Source organism: Durio zibethinus, chromosome 27 (assembly GCF_047325235.1).
Source record: "Durio zibethinus cultivar Kanyao isolate XHJ-2024 chromosome 27, ASM4732523v1, whole genome shotgun sequence".
Taxonomy (NCBI): Eukaryota; Viridiplantae; Streptophyta; class Magnoliopsida; order Malvales; family Malvaceae; genus Durio; species Durio zibethinus.
Genome location: NC_143188.1, coordinates 15401799 through 15416855, shown reverse-complemented (window position 1 = coordinate 15416855; position 15057 = coordinate 15401799). Strand labels below are relative to the sequence as shown.

General features: G+C 33.7%; 1 long non-coding RNA gene and 1 pseudogene across 2 annotated transcripts; one reads left to right on the top strand and one right to left on the bottom strand.

The window, feature by feature from the left end:
- The first annotated feature begins 3144 nt into the window (after positions 1-3144).
- On the top strand, positions 3145-4023 carry LOC149511027 (zinc finger CCCH domain-containing protein 1-like; annotated as a pseudogene).
- A 3109-nt stretch (positions 4024-7132) lies between these two features.
- LOC149511026 (uncharacterized) lies at positions 7133-8472 on the bottom strand. Of its 2 annotated transcripts, none has more exons than XR_016334841.1 (3): positions 7861-8472; positions 7583-7654; positions 7133-7277 (listed from the first exon to the last, which is right to left on the bottom strand). It is a non-coding gene; the product is annotated as an uncharacterized LOC149511026 (long non-coding RNA). The 2 variants fall into 2 exon arrangements; XR_016334840.1 differs by having other exon boundaries at positions 7583-7650.
- Positions 8473-15057: the final 6585 nt, after the last annotated feature.

The window sequence follows — 15057 nt, the reverse complement described above, 5'->3', positions numbered from 1 at the left end:
ATCACAATAAATTATTATCTTTTACATGAATAATTTGTTATTTGATCATGATTTCACTTATCTATTAATTGATCAAGGTTTAGCCTAACACATAAGACTAACATATACCATACACTTAAATTTCCAATTATTTAAAAATAATAAGATGAAAGAAAAACTTTGAGGATTTGAAAATTGACTTTACTTTTTTCAAGGTCTACAAACCAATTGAGACTACATGGAAAGTTTGTATTCTTTAGATTTTTTTTTTCTTCAAAATTTTCATTTTGTTGATTTTTTTTTCTGTCTTGTTGATTAAGCAACTTGTTTCTCATTCTTTTATTCCTAATGTACTACTAGACTTCATGGTATGTGCATTTTTTTAATTTTTTTATTGTTAATATATTTTAAAGAAATCCTCTCATTTAAAATTTAATGAGTCAACAATTACATAAGCTATTGATAAAATGCTAAACTTTCGGTTTTTATATTTTAAAATTCAAATCTTGATAATCTCACATACAAAAAAAAAAAAAAAAAGACAATCCTCTAATTTCATAAATTTCATCTATACAAGATAATTTTTATATATTTTTATTTCTTCACATATGATTAATAAAGCTTTTAAATTTTATAAACGGTATTAGAATATTAAAACATATCCTAATATTTTTATATAATTTTTTAATATATTTATGAAAGGGTTTGTGACAATCCTCTTAACACTTATAATATAAAAACTTTACTAACCGAGTGCATTTTCTAAGCTATATGATTCTACATATACTAATCAATTCAATTAGTAATTTAACAAAATGAATGAAAATTTTCAGGCAATAAGGAATATGCTTTTATTCCCAGAAACAAACCAGATGAAATAGATGAAGGTGAAGAATGAACTATTTTGGGGCAAGATATCACTAGTATCTGGATTTCTTAAGCATCATAACCTTAAGAAAATCTGACAAGAACAATTTCAGATCATGGTAAAATTTCAAAGAAAAACCGCTATCTTCTCAATTTCATTCCTTCTTTCTCATCCCCAAAATTACAAATTATCTGCATCAAGTTGCATATTTACATCAGTATATATCTTTCCAAAAACAAAAAATACAATAGAATGAAGTCAACAAATAAAACCAACCCTGAAACCTGAAATAGGCCGTGAAGAAAAAAAAAGCCTATATATTTCCACCTTTATGTCGTTTGACGGTGTTCAATCTTCAATGTCCATTATTATAAATGTAGAGACCCGCACCCAACCTGCAAGGTATTGTCCGCTTTGACCCGAAGGTCTCACAGTTTTGTCTTACAAAAAAGACCTCACAAGTTTGGGATTAAGACTCTACATATATATATCATTCCTTATCCACATATCCTCCTGATGTGGGATTGGGGGCGTTACAATCTCCCCACCTTTAATGCTTGACGTCCCTGTCAAGCCGAGTCCATCCATAGGACCAAGATCACACCAGACCATCGTGTAACACTTAGTGACTCACACGACTCCACCATGTAACACTTAATGACTTCCACGACTTCGGACTGATGACCGCTCTGATACCATTTGTAGAGACCCGCACCCAACCTGCGAGATATTGTCCGCTTTGACCCGAAGGTCTCCTAATTTTGTCCTACAAAAGGCTCCACACAAGTTTGGGATTAAGTCTCTACATATATATATCATTCCTATCCACACATCCTCCTGATGTGGGATTGGGGGCGTTACAATAAACATCTGCACCACCTCTGTATTTCATCCTCCAAAATAGCTTCTGAGTTTAAATAGTTCTGTACAATCAATCTTATGCTCTGTTTTAGAATAATTGGTCGAGGATCTTTGAAAAATTAAAAAAAAAAAAAAAGTAGCTGAATTTTGTATGTGTATGGACTTTTGTAGAGCACGAAAGGTTGTGTTTTAACTTAGGCTTACATATGTTACCATGTAGGCTTGAACCCCTGTGTGTGATTGTGTAGGCTAGTGAGTGCAAGGGAAACAATAGTTTTGCTAAAATATCGAGTTTATGGATATTGCTCTCTCCCTACATATGGCCCATTAAAGCATATTGTTGTTCCACAATACATGGTCTCTAGTCAGCTTTTTAATTTGACTATGTGATTTTGAATATTATTTCATCTCTCCAATCCAAAAAGGCTTTTATATTTCCAAGATCTGTTTTTGGAGCTATGCAAGCAGTATGACCAGCCAATAGGGTCCTATTTTCCCTTAGGTTTTGAAAGATGTATTCAGTTGTGGTTTTAGCGTTACTCGATTTTTAAGCGTTGGAATGGTGAACGCAGTAATTTGGATACTTATATGCAACTTTGATTTCCTTAAAATTGAAGTTAACAGTTTTAAGAAAAATTTTCATGGCTTTCTAAGCTCATATACTCATTAGAGTTGTTCAAAATTGTAATTGATGGATTGTGGACCTCTATTTGTGTTAATTTTATGTTCTCAGAATTGGATTATGAGTAAGAAAGTTATGCCTCGTTTTTAATTTGTGCTCCTCTGAAATGAAGAAACCATTTCTCACCTGTTTGATCGATGAATTAATTTGCAAAATGAAGAAACCTTTTATACACAATATACTTTGGATCATTTTATTTATTTTGGATCCTTCGATAAGTTTTTGAGAATATATTTATTTATTTATTTATGACAGTAAATCTTCTTTTTGCTGAATTTTGATGATGTCCTGTTGCCTGCTGATTATGTAAGCAGGAGCTATAATGATATTGATGCATATTATGTTGACTCTCAAACTGTATTGAGGTGTCATACAAGTGCTATCAAGCAGAGCTGTAGAGAAAGGGGCACACTCATTTACTTGCAACTGGCGATTTTTACCTTAGAGATTCTATGGATTCTACCCATTACCCTGTGTTTCATCAGGTTTCATTTTGTTGAAAATCTCTTATGATTTGGGTAAAAAATTGAGCATTTAGCCTTTTCACGAGTGAAAGCTTGATATTATCTAGTTATGACACTAGTTAGTTTGTTGATCATGTATCATTCATTACCTTAATTAATAGTAATAAGGATTTTGAGACGCTTGGTTTAAAACCTTCTTTCAAGTGTTGAAGCAGCAGTCGTAAACAATTTGAAGTTCATCTTGCTTGAGGCAAGGAACTTATAAAACCTTTGCTCTTGTTTCTGTTAAGATGACAGATTCAAGGGAGCCCCAGTATCTAGGAAAAGAACCTTAACAATCTGAACAAGGTAAAATTTGTTCCTTTTTTTTTTTCCTTTTAAAGGTGTATATGTATCTTTACTTGTATAGCTGACTCTTTGATTTTTCAGTCTGTAATTTTTTTAGGAAGCCAACAAAGGCCAGAAACATAAAGAAAAGGGCAACAAATGAAGAATGAAGACTCCAGAAATGGCACTTCGCTGTTGCACAATCAGAAAAAGGCTTGCAGCCTGACAATAAGTTATACTTTTCAACTGGATCCTCCAGGAGTGCTGCTCCGACTGAATCAAATACAGAATTTGATAAACCGATTTTTCAATTTGAGTCTTCGAAGGAAATTCAAGTTCGAAATGATAGCAAAGCTATGGCAACCTTAGAAACTAAGTTTACAGAAGATGCTCGTGCTATACGTGAGAAAGTTCTAAAACGAGTAGAGGAGGCTTTGAAGGAGAAAAACACAAGCTCTGGGGGAGAGAAGTTGTATAAAGGAATGCATGACTATGTGGATCATAAGGCTGGGTTTCGAAGAGAGCAAACAGTTGCCAGTGAGAAAGCTGGTGGCTCACATGGACCTCTTAGGACTTCTGCCCACATCAGGTTTTCAGCAAGATTTGATTATCACCCTGACATCTGTAAAGACGATAAAGAAACTGGTTACTGTGGTTATGGAGATTCATGCAAGTTTATGCATGATCGTGGAGATTACAAGTCTGGACGGCAGTTGGAGAAGGACTGGGAAGAAGCAGAGAAAGCAAGGAAGAGAAATCTGGCGTTGGGTGGTGATTATGATGATGATGAGGCAGGGGTAGGCCAGAGTGATGATGAAAATGACGATTCATTGCCCTTTTAAATCATTTCCCTTCTCTGAATACCTTATTAAACGAAATCATTTCCTTGCTTGGGCATGGGGGAATTTTGGATTATGCAGTGTTTTAGTATTTAGGTTGTCTGAATACCTTGTCAAACGAAATCATTTCACTTTAAAATCATTGTTGCTGCAGGGATGTGCACTAGCTTTTAGGTAAGCATTTTTCTGCGTCATTCCACAACTGACTTATGAGTTGAGTGATAGTATTAAGCAGAGTAAGAATTAGCTTTTTACATGAAGTTCCAAAAGTAGTGGAAAACAACTGAATGAGTAGACAATTGTAAAACTTGTAATGTATAACCAAAATTGGCGTTCCTAAGATGCCAACAAATCCTATTGCTGCCTTTTACCCATGAAGTAGCATTTATTCTACCTAGAGATAGCAGTGCAATCCAGTATCAACTTTCCAAGAATCAGCATCCAACTTCACAACCTTCATAATGGCCAAGAATTCAGCTTGATCAGATCAGAATCCAGGTCTTGATGACACATACCGGCAGGATCTAGGATGTTACTTCCAAGAGTTTAAGAATATTGAATTGCAGGTGGTTTCAATTGGGTAGGGACGGCATATGGAAGCTGTGATTTTTTGTGCTGTCGAATTTCAAAGCATAGAAAACATTAATGATCAGTTTTCTTCCTGGAAAAATGCGGTTCCTGCATTCAAGACAAAAAAAAGAAGAAGTGAAATTAGCTAGCAAACCTAAACTTGAACTCAAGAAATAGTAATCTTTTTTGTTTCCTTTTTTCCCTCTAAAATTTTCTTTTTTAGCATGAGCTTTTGATTTCTTTTTTCCCTGTAAAATTTCCAAATGACCAAGTTCATGAGGATAAAGTATTTTTCTAGTTGATACTTACATTTCTAGTTAGATGTCACGCCCCGAATCGAGACATAACACGGCCATATTACCTTGAAGTAAAACCCCAAAGCAATACGAAGCCTAATCCATAACCATTGAACAACTCTCAAATATAAAATATTCTCATTAAGTAACATAGCTAGATAACAAGTCTCCAAAGGTTCAAAGTAGAGTATTACAACTAAAATAAACAATACTTCATAAAATCCTATATTTCTAAGTAGTTCTCAAATGCTCGATTCTTCTAGCTTTTCTCAAGCTAATCATACTTATCATTCATAAACATCTGTAAAAGAAAAGAAAATAGGGAATGAGCAAACCACAGCTCCGTAAGTAAATGCTCACACACCTTACCGGATCAAACATCGTTTTCTTACACATCATATAAATCATTCAAAACATTTGTCAAATCATAATGTCAAAACATCTCAATATCATCATTCTGTCAAACATTTCATAAATTCATAAATCATTGTAAAATATGTTATCATTCAAATATCATAGTCAAACCAAATCATTGATCAATCATTAAAAATCATCGTAAATCATCATCATCATTCAAATCGTTAGCTACGGTCACTGCTATAACCCGTGACATTGGCCGTATCGACAATTTCATTCTCATGATCATTGCTAACTATTATAACCCGTTAGCCAGGGCTTACGCTAACTACTATTACCCGTTAGCCAGGGTCGTATGATCATGTCTTTGCTAACTACTATTATCCGTTAGCCAGGGTCGTAGAACTAAGTTCTGATGTCGATGATCCCACTTCCCAGGGATATAAAAACGTAGCTATCATAAAATCATTCTTTAAACATAAATCATTTTCTCATTTCATTCATAAGCATGATCCATCATTTATATAGAGAAACACAAAATAATCATATGCTTGATCCTATTTTCATACACTGAAAATAATGAAATAAAACATTCTTTCATTTAGAAACATATATATATATATACATAGATTCGAAAACAAGCAAAGTGTGTGAGATTCTACTTACCTTCTTCTGATTCCACCACCTAATTTTTCTCCCTCAAAATTTAGTGGCCTATTCAAGATAATTCCAACATAACAATAATTAATCAACCCATTTGAGGCCACTTATACCAAAACAATTAAGTTAAACAAGTAATAACTCGAGTAATTAATTCTGGCAATCTGCGCTACTTTCACTAAAACGACCATAACTCAAGATATCCAATTCGGAATTAAAATCTTATTAATGCGTTAGAAACTAGACTTGACAAGCTTTCTAACCATATATGGCTCATCTCGTGATTCTTTGTGGATTAATTATAACAATTTTTGAAATCCACGTCATATGCTGCTGCCAAACAGCCTGTATATCTTTTCATAAAAAAAAACGTATTTATTCATAGGTAACTCCAAATTCAATTTCGCTTATTTTGTTGAAAAGTAGACTCGATAAGCTTTCCAAACATATATGGCTTAAACTATAAATCCTTGTATAAAAATTTAGGGAAATTTCGTAATTCCCCCTTACTGCTGCTACTAGGCAGCCTGCACCTCCTTAGGTAAAAATTGGATAACTCTTCATAGGGAACTCGAATTCGACTCCCGTTTGTTTCATTAGAAAGTAGATTCAACATGCTTTCCAATCATATATAGTAATCATAGTAGTATTTACCCCTTTAATACAGAATATAACCTTAATTCATCACTACCAACATATGATTCATATCAGGATTTATACGAAACAAAGATTTTCCTTTCTATTCCCATCAAATTTCTGTTTCAACAATAAATTCACATTACCAACTTTCTCAACACTTAACTCGACTCTAATTAAAGTCTAAATCATCTGCCCAAAGAGGGATAATGAAAACCCTAAAATTTTAGGGTTTCTCGATTATAATCTACACTTTAAGACTTAACCATCAATACTCTAAAAATTGAAAAAGATTATTTACTCACCTCTAACAGATAATTTCTCCTTGTAGATTTGTTCTTCCCTTCACTTGAAATCCTTCAATTGATCTATTCTGTATAAGAAATATATGAGAAATAAGTTTCTGTTTTTATTACGACTAATCGTTGACTGAAAACTGAAAAGTTAATTCTATTAATAAAGAAATTTGGGTTATTTATCAATAAGTCCTCTATACTTCTCATTCTTTATTAAAGAGTCCCCCCACTTATAAAAATACATACAATAGTCCCTTTTTTTTTTTTTTTTTTTTTTTTTCGGGTATTACATTAGAGATGGATTCGAAAGAGCAAGATCTTAGGGCTGCATGAGAAGGACAGTTGTAGGAGAAAGCCTCCAGCGGCAAAGTCTTCATATATGCATAATCACTCTGTCCAATGTGGCTTTTGTCAACCCCAAAGTCATCAAATATTTTTTTACCTGCAAAATCTTCTAAACATAAATTCAGAGCTAATGCTTAAAATAGGCTAAATATCAGAAGGCTTGACAACCTTCCTGGTTTACAGCATCAAGCTGACTACTAGAGAAAAATCTACCTATAAAATGACCAGTGATTGAAACATAGCATGTCTTCTATAACTTCATCTTTTAATTATGGATTAGTGGTTATATCAGAACACTCGGCACATCAATGTGAATATTGGCTATTTAGTTATGACGCTTTATTTCTATTAGATAGAGAATAAGTTACTGAAAGGATTCACTGGAATTCTAGAGAAGTGTACCTGATACAAATGTTCCATGTCCCGCCTTGGATGGTTTTCACTTTCAAAGACAATGGTCATTTTTGCTTCTGACTAGACAAAAGATGTAGCCGAAACATCAGTTTTGTAAGAAACACATAAGCTGTATAAGCTTTTAAAGATAAAATTAAATCAATTTATCAAGTCCGCATAATAATTTAAGTTTAGCATTCACACATCTTGCTCGCCATAGTCAAATCTACAGTTGTAGGGACAATAAAATACTATCGAAGTTAGTTTGGAATTGTCGAGCTTGATACCTGGAACTGGAAGCTTGGTTCTTTTCTTTTCAGTGTTTTTTTCTTTGTAGTGATGTAGCAATTAATACAGGAATGAAGCATCTTAGCTTGAGCTTGGTCTGTGAAGATTTTGCTGTGTTAGGAGATGTAACTTCTAGTTTTGGCAGTTAAAGTGGTAGGAGTAGTCATTGTTGTACATGCCATGGATTGTATTAAACCTGCACTGCAAATAGTTGAGTTGAATAATTGATAGTGTTGATGTAATTTCTGGTCTGATAGTCAAAAGTTTTACTAGAGGTTGAGAAGCAGAGTACGTGTGACCTGTCACAGAGTAGAAAGTCAGGTGTACCGAAGATATTTTGAGACATTCTCTGATGCTCAAGCTAGTAAGGTATACCAGAAGCAAGTAAATGGGAGAGAGTAAGAAGCAGTTAACGAGAGTAGAGAGAGTTCAGCTGTGAATCACCTTTCTGGTCTGGTTTTACTTTTTATACCTCTTAGATGATGACATAGCAAACTGGGTTTTCATGTGTAAGACCTACTATGTGGCTGTTGACATGACGACTTAAGTATAACAATAATAAAGAGCTTAAAAGATAATAAGATTTTCGATTAAGAATTCTTTTTGGACAAATGATTTTTATTAATCCAAAGAAAGCAGAAGACATGCTAAAAGTAAACCGAAAGTTATCAAAACGTTACAAACGTCCAAGAGCAAGCAAATAAAGCAAACTAGTAAACAAATTTTTTTTGCTAAGCCAGAAATTTATTAATAAGAACAGAGTTACACAACAGGGGAACCCTATAACTCAGAAGTAAAACACCACCCTAAAGACAGAACAGAAGACAATCACAATACCACTAGACATATCGCCAATCATCTTAGGCGAGCATAAGAAAAAGAACTGAGACACAAAGTACCGTAACACCGGGCCAAAAACATTCAGACACGATTTCTTTGTTGAAGAGGAAGAGAGGAACTGGAGACTGCAATCTTGTTATTGAATCTAAGCCGAAACGAACTTCTGAATCTCCAGCTGGCCTACCAAACATCCTTTGATTGTGTTCCTGCCAAATAAAATATATATGAGCATTCCAAGCCAATCTAAGGAAAATAAATGGGGGAAACTTTGCTCTTAAAATGGCTGACAGCCCAATCTAACTCAAAATGCCAGTTACCCACAGCTCTTATACAAATTACTAACTTGAAAATTAATTTTCATTTGTAAAATGAGGTTACGAAATTCAAAGGACATCATAGTGTGCAGGCAATTTTTGTGTTTAGTTTGACAAGCATTACCAAGTTTCAAAAAGGGAAAGAGACATCAAATTTTGAATGCAATCACTTAAATAAATTATTAGTTAGTGCAGATAAATGACAATATAAGAGGGCATTTAAATAATTTTATTTGTTTAGGCTACGGTTCACAGAATCAATAACAAAACTTTTTGAGTTATTAAGTATTCTAGAATGCTTACCAAATGACATTGAAACTTGAATTTTGATTGAGTCACCTTGATCTTCTCCATTTTCGATTCCAATTCGATGTAAACCTATCCAACCATTTGTTCCCCAACTCATTCCGCACTGTATATCCAGTACATAATCCAATGACCAATCCACATCCATACCCTACCAACACAATTTTCCAGTCAGATAAACCATCTACCCATGAATCTGCATCTTCCTTAGGGGTTGGCATTCCAGGACCATCTTCATTGCATTTCCTTGTCAGAGGCAGCCCACATAATCTTGGATTCCCTTTGTAAGAATCGTTTGAAAATGTACCGAATTGGTAGCTTTGTGGTATGCTTCCCTCAAGTTGGTTGTAAGAGAGATTCAATACTTCAAGAAATGTTGGGCTTGTAAGCTGTAGAGGAATCCTTCCGGAGAGTTTGTTTTGGGATAGGTTCAACGACTTAAGCTCAGTTAAGTTTCCAAGTGCTTAAGGAATTGGGCCAAGGAAGCTGTTGAAGGATAAGTTTAGCACTTTGAGTGACTTGAGGTTTTGTATTTCTTCCGGTATTCTCCCATGGAAACTATTATTGGAAAGGTCAAGACAAATAAGGATGGTTAAGATTTTCTCGTAAAAGATTACAAACCCTTTATTCACAATTGTTACAGAGTCCTGGTAGTAATCATCTCCAATATAATCTGGCTTAACTCTTTTGCCATCAGTCATCATTCTCATTTCCTTCAAAGATTGAAAAAATCCAACAGATAACTCTCTTGAAAAGTTATTGGAAGCAAGGTCCAGTATGTGTAACTCTGGAAAGCATCTTCATCCTCAAAATTTTTAATTGGACCATAAAATCTAGTTACTCTTAGTACAAGAACTTTCAAAGAAGGCAATTTCGCCAACCATAAAAGAAATGTGTCTTGTATCATATTTTTCCCAACGTCCAAAACTTCAAGATTTTTGCAATTGGCTAATGACCTCGGCAACTTTCCTTCCAATTTATTCCCACTGATTATGAGTGATCTTAGTTGAGTGGCTTGAAAGAATTTAATTGATAATTGACCAGAAAAATTATTGAAAGCAATGTCTAGTACATCCAAGTTTTGAAAATTATTTTTCACATGTTTAATTGGACCATAAAACCTATTTGCTCTCAATATAAGAACCACCAACTAAGGCAATTTTTCCAACCACAAAGGGAATGTGTCATGCAGAGTATTGTTTCCAAGGTTTAAAATATTGAGCATTGTGCAATTGGCTAATGACTTTGGCAACTTTGTCATTGAGTAGAAGCAAATATTATTGGGTTGCTTTTGCAAAATCTGGTATGCTGCCGCTGAATTTTTATTTTTGTAGATCCAAATAGCTGAGAGAACTGATATTGCCCAAGCAACCTGGCCCGCTTAATTTGTTATAAGATGCATTAAACCTCTGAAGTTGACTCAAATTGCAAATAGGTTTCGATAAAAAGCCTTGTGAAGAAGTTAGAGATTGGTTTAGTAAAAATTGGTCCAAAGATGAGAGAGAACTGTTAGAAAGATCCAAAACTCGCCATATTCATCAACAAACCTAATATTTTACTAGAACATGAATAAAACATGGTTAAGAAGTCTGGTAAGTTCCCTATGAACATGAATAAAACATATATATTTTACTAGAAAGGAAAAGCAAAAGGTAAAATATATATTTATATATATATATCATAACTGATCTAAAACAGAAAAAATAATTAAAATATAAAATCAATTATAACACAAATAGTATATATAGAAGTAGAATCATGTAGTTAATCATAAAAAAATTACATATTTTGTATAACTCTTCAAAATTTTATTGCTTATGGAAATGTAATTTTTGCATTTTTACTTTCGGAAGCCAAAAGCAAATAGCAAAAACCCAATCAAACAGGCTCTAAATTAGGCAAAACAACTAAGAACCTCATATGGTTTGTTAATGCATTAGTTTTGTGCAAGTAATTTTATGTTCTCGATAATTCCCTTTTTTGGTTTTATTTGTTTCTAGTCATTAAGTTATATTCTAATTTATTGAATTTAATTTTTAAATTTTTTTTAGAAATGATTTATGTATGCACAGTAATTGAAATTTACATTTTATTTGCAATTACATTTCATGGCTTTCTAAGCTCATATACTCGTTAGAGCTGTTCAAAATTGTAATTGATGGATTGTGGACCTCTATTTGTGTCTAATTTTATGTTCTCAGAATTTGATTATGAGTAAGAAAGTTATGCCTCGTTTTTAATTTGTGCTCCTCTTAAACGAAGAAACCATTTCTCACATGAAGTTCCAAAGGTTATCGAAAACAACTGAATGAGTAGACAATTGTAAAACTTGTAATGTATATACAAAATTGGCGTTCATAAGATGCCAACAAATCCTATTGCTGCCTTTGACCCATGAAGTAGCATTTCTTCTACATCGAGATAGCAGTGCAATCCAGTATCAACTTTCCAAGAATCAGCATCCAACTTCACAACCTCCATAATGGCCAAGAATTCAGCTTGATCGGATCAGAATCCAGGTTTCGATGACACATACTGGTAGGATCTAGGATGTTACTTCCAAGAGTTTTGAGAATATTGGATTGCAGGTGGTTTCAATTGGGTAGGGACGGCATATGGAAACAGTGATTTTTTGTGCCGTCCAAGTCCAAAGCATTGAAAACATTAATGATCAGTTTTCTTCCTGGAAAAATACGGTTCCTGCGTTCAAGACAAAAAAGAAAAAAAGTGAAATTAGCTAGCAAACCTAAACTTAAACTCAAGAAATAGTAATCCTTTTTGTTTCCTTTTTTCCCTCTAAAATTTTCTTTTTTAGCGTGAGCTTTTGTTTTCCTTTTTCCCTGTAAAATTTCCAAATGATCAAATTCATGAGAATAAAGTATTTTTCTAATTGATACTTACATTTCTAGTTACAGATGGATTCAAAATAGCAAGATCTTAGGGCTGCATGAGAAGGACAGTTGTAGGAGAAAGCCTCTAGCGGCAAAGTCTTCATACATGCATAATCAATCTGTCCAATGTGGCTTTTGTCAACCCCAAAGTCATCAAATATCTTTTCACCTGCAAAATCTTCTAAACATAAATTCCGAGCTAATGCTGAAAATAGGCTAAATATCAGAAGGCTTGGCAACCTTCCCGGTTTAGAGCATCAAGCTGACGACTAGAGAAAAAACAGCCTAAAGACCAGTGATTGAAACATAGCATGTTTTCTATAACTTCATCTTTTAATTATGGATTAGTGGCTATATCAGAACACTTGGCACATCAATGTGGATATTGGCTATTTAGTTATGATGCTTTCTTTCTATTAGATAGAGAATAAGTTACTGAAAGGATTCACTTGAAACTAGTGATCTCCTCTATTACCTGATAGAAATTTTCTATGTCCCACCTTGGATGGTTTTCACTTTCAAACACAACGGTCATTTTTGCTTCGAACTGGACAAAAGATGTAGCTGAAACATCAGTTTTGTAAGAAACAGATAAGCTGAATAAGCTTTTACTCAGAAATCATATCTTTTTCTGAACTGTATTCTGGCAATCCATGCTTTCTTTTCCTAGTATCTTCTCAAATCATTGGCCTGAAAATTCAAACGATAAAGTTACTCCATTATATTAGAAACAATGAATTTTTTTATATGCATAAACTCAATTTGACCAGGAATAAGGGATGAGATTAAAGGGAAAAAATCACAAGAAAATTACTGCATGCTCATTTTCATAACAAAGATTTTACCATTACCTTTCCTAAATATAAAATTAAATCAATTAATCAAGTCCACATAATACTTTAAGAATGGCATTCAAATTACTTTCGAGTTGTTAAAAGTTTCTTTGTATTGCCCACATGTTTTTGTTTAGTGAAGGTCTATTCGACATGGATATCAATCAAATAGCAATAGAGCTTACAACAAACCATTTGTTTTTGTCTATGTGGGACTGCAGAAGCAAAGAAACAAAGGATTATATTGGATTAAAGTTGAAGAAAATAATAAAGGAAATATTTCAGTCTTTCTCGCCATAGTCAAATCTATACTTATTCGATACAATAAAATACCATTGAAGTTAGTTTGGAATTGTCGAGCTTGATACCTGGAACTGGAAGCTTTGTTCTTTTCTTTTCATTGTTTTTTTCTCTGTAGTGATGCGGCAGCTGATACAGAAATAAAGCATCTTAGCTTGAGCTTGGTCTATGAAGATTTTTCTGTGTTAACAGATGTAACTTCTAGTTTTGGCAGTTAAAGTGGTAGGCGTAGACATTGTTGTACATGCCATGGCTTGTATCAGATTCCTGCACTGCAAACAATTGAGTTGAATCATTGATAATTGTTGATGTAATTCCTGATCTGGTAGTCGAAAGTCTTACTGGAGGTTGGGAAAGAGAGTATGTGTGACCTGTCACAAAGGAGACAGTCTGGTGTGCCAAAGATGTTATTTTGAAGCATGCTCTGATGCTCAAAGTTAAGATAGTAAGATACACCGAAAGCAAGGAAATGAAAGAAAGCAGGAAGTAGTTATGGAGAGTAACAAGAGTTGAGTAGTGAATCACCTGTTTGGTCTGGTTATACCTTTTATACATCTTGGGTGACGATATGGCTAATTAGACTTTCACGTGTAAGACTTACTACGTGGCTACTAACATGACCACTTAGGTATAACAATAATGAAGAGCTTAAAAGATAATAAGATTTTCATTAAGAATTTTGTTTTGGATAAATGATTTTTATTAATCCGAAGAAAGGAGTAGACCTGCTACAAGTAAACAATAAGCTATTCAAACGTTACAAATGTCCTAGAATAAGCAAATAAAGCAAACTAATAGACAAAACAAATATAACTTTTGCAAAGTAATCAAACTAAACAACATTAAGGACCTAGTCCCCAATTCAGACACAAATTTTTTTTTTTTTGCAAAGCCAGAAATTTGTTAATAAAAACAGAGTTACATAATAGGGTGAACAGCGGGAGAACCCCATAACTCAGCAGTAAAACACCACCTTATAGACAGAACAGAACAAGCACAATACAACAAGACATACCGCCAATCATCTTAGGCGAGCAAAAGAGAAAGAACTGAGACACAAGTACCGTATCGCCAGGACAAAATTATTCAGACACAATTTCTGTTGTGGAAGAGGAAGAGTGGAACTGGAGAATGCAATCCTGTTATTGAATCTAAACCAAAAGGAATTTCTGATATCCGAAAAAACAGCTTCTGTATCTCTAGATGGCCTGCCAACATCCTTTGCTTGTGCTCCTGGCAAATAACTTACATATATGAGCATCCCAATCCAATCTAATTAAGGTCAATAGATGCCAAAACTTTGCTTTGCTCTTAGGATGGCTGACAGCCCAATCTAACTCAAAATACCAGTCACCCACATGTTTTGTACAAATTACTAACTTGGAAACTCATGATTGTCATTTGTAAAATGAGGTTAGGAAATTCAAAGGACATATCCTAGTTTGCAGGCAATTTTTGTTTTTAGTTTTAAAAACAATGCCAAGTTTAGAAAGGAAATGAGACGCCCAAAGTTGAAACCTTCTTGAATTAAATTTCGAATGCTTTTATCAATTAGTGTAGATATATATCACACTTATAATGCAAGAGGGTATTTAAATAATTTTATTTGATTAAGCAATTAACTACAGCTCAAAGAATCAACAAGAAAACTTTTGAGTTATTAAGTATTCTAGAATGCTTACTAAATCACTTTGAAACATGAATTTTGATGT